Raw genomic sequence first — 2,847 nt, 5'->3', positions numbered from 1 at the left:
AGTATAGAGTGCTGATCGATCAGAATGAAGCGCTGAACGACCATAGATATTTAAAATTGTTGCTATAGGTATCATAGTAGAAGAATGTTCCAAATCTCGAGTTGAGTGAATATCAGTCAATCTATATCGACCATTGTCAATTCCTTCCGAGACAGGTGTAATTGTAAAGTGATGAGAGGGTGATATGATACCGCAATGTTGAGTCCAAATGCTCGACTTGCAGTTAAAATAGGTGTTAAGCAGATCTATAATAGTAGTATCTGAAGCATGAGTTTCTTGTAGCACCAGGGTATCATATCCAAGTGTTCTAAGGTATCTAATGAATTGTTTTCTTTTTTTGGTATCTTCTGATTTTCTCAAGCCACGACAATTGAGAGTGGCGATTTTAACTGTATGATGTCTAATATTCATAATTAATGTTGAGGTTGAGGTGATTGTTGGCCCATCAAATCAGGCTGAAGCACGTTTGCCCTAACATTACTTATGTCATTCTTTCCATTTTGTTGTGAGGCAGCTGAAGCCGCCGCTTGTTGTCGAGCAGCACTTATATCATCAGTTCCATTGAACTTACCATCTTTTGACATTATCATGAGTCTCCAAATCTGTAGATCGAGGTGAAGAAGAGATCACAGTATCCTCCATTGTTGTGAACATATATGAATTCGTATGCGTAGATCAATAAATGATGATCATGGCAAAAGACCAGATCACATCTATGGCAATTGCAATGGATCTATAGTCACTGACATTCACTCATTCTACTAGAAGTATTACATCGTCCTCATAGTCAGAGATTATGAACCTAGTGACTCTGTTATTATTAATGGCCCTCATAAAGTGACAGTTAGAGCTGACAACTTCCTCTAAAGGCATTTCTCTTAATTGCTCCTGATCTAACAAATCAATCTGCGGTCAATAAGCTAATCCCAAAACAATATTTTGACCGAGAAGAAAAAGTATAAATACCTCGATATTTTATAGCAATTGAAAAAGATAACATTTCTTTGGAAATAAAAGCCTATACAAGTTCTAACGGACTTTCTCTGTGTTCTTACCTTTTCTCTTCTCTATATCTATTCTCTCTTGATCTCATAACAGTTGCTTTGTTCTATTTTAAACCAGGCTCACAGGTCAACTACACCCTTCCTTTGCATAAATTTTAGCAAACTCGAATTAAGCAAGCGGCAGCTAAAAATCATTTTTGAAAAGCAACTACTAGCCGTTGACAACGTCTTCTCTTCCCAAATGACAACTGCTGCAATTCGATATCCTTATTGAATGCTCTTGATGATCAATTTTTTGGCTAGGTTCACTCTTGCAGCAGAATAATTACGACAGCCATAGTAGCCATAATAGCCATAGTAGCCATGGTAACCATGGTAACCATGGTAACCATACACCACAGCGTGAGCAACTGCATTTTTCTTCCATCGCTTACGCTGTAGTGACAACTCTATAAAAAAGTAACTAGAGCGATAGAGAAAATTATAGAAAGACTTGTATACCTCAGGCCTTCGTTGTCAGTGTGATGGACTTACCTAAAAAAAAAAGAAAAAAAAACATTTTCAAACATCATAAAAATATTGACAGTTATGCCGAAATTACAAGTATGCCATTTGCGTACTCAAAAAAATATTTTTTGAAAAGCAATAAAAACCGCTATTTTAGAATTAAAACCATTATTGTAAAATAAATCAAAAATATTTTCTGCAACGACAAAAAATAAAAAAGTAAAAGATTTCATATTTTCTGCTTTAAATTTTGAAAAAAGCTTGTTTTTCAATTTTTCTGTTTCAAAATAAAAAACAAGTCTACCGACCATTGATCTCTTCTTTTAAGCTAAAACAGTAAAGCCATCATCCGGTAGACTCGGTTATTTATTTAAGGCAGAAAAATTGAAAAGTAGCCTTTTTTCTAATTTTAAGCAGAAAATATGAAACCTTCTGCTTTTTTATTTTTCTATCATTACAAAAAATGTTTTTGTTTTGTTTTATAGTGGTTTTTATTTTTATTTTTTTTTAAATACACAAGTGGCATACTTGTAAGTCGGTATGAATGTTAACGGAGTTTGAAAGTACATGTGTATTTTCTTGCATTCATGAGAAGTTTCTAACATCTACGGCTATTACCGCGATCTTTTATGGCTCTACCTCTGCTTCCTGTAGACATATCGAGAATTATAGTGGTTCCTTAATTTTCCGTATTTTTGATCTGTGCTGGTGTTGATCATACACGCCTCACTATTGACGAGCCATACAAATAGTCCCAATTCATAAGAAGGGCAACTCGACTGACCCAGTCAGCTACTGACTAATTAGTCTGACTACTATCTCCGGAAAAAACAATCGAAAAATGCATCAAAGAACTTCTCCAAGACCAAGTATCGTCCTTAGACACTGCCCAAGGTGGCTTTAGAGAACGCAAAAGTGTCCTTGACCAAGCTCTTTGTCTTTCAGAAATTCGTAAGTTGTTTTTTTTTCACAACAATACTCAAGAACATTAGCTCTGTACTTTATTGGAGTACCAGATGGACCTCTATACATTTGCTTCTATCCCAAATCACCTCTATGTAACATGCTACCACAAACAATCTACTTCTTCCAACACCCAACCAAATGTTTCTATTTCTTCTCTGGTTACAAATTCACGCCCAGACACACCATTAGATCAACGCTCTTCTCTCCATTCCTTTTTTGCCCCTATTCTCTTAAGGTGTGTTTTTTTTAGCTTAGTAAAGCCATTCATTTTTATAAATTGATCGAGTCTGAACAGTCGAAGGCCACATTGGACCATGTGTTCAAAAGGTTCTTTTCTACAAAATCAATAAACTAGCAAACTTTAAGTATG

This window comes from Gilbertella persicaria (assembly GCF_025201335.1).
Source record: "Gilbertella persicaria strain CBS 190.32 chromosome Unknown B0P05scaffold_10, whole genome shotgun sequence".
NCBI lineage: Eukaryota > Fungi > Mucoromycota > Mucoromycetes > Mucorales > Choanephoraceae > Gilbertella > Gilbertella persicaria.
The sequence above is the reverse complement of the archived record's forward strand: the minus strand, read 5'-3'. Positions refer to the sequence as shown.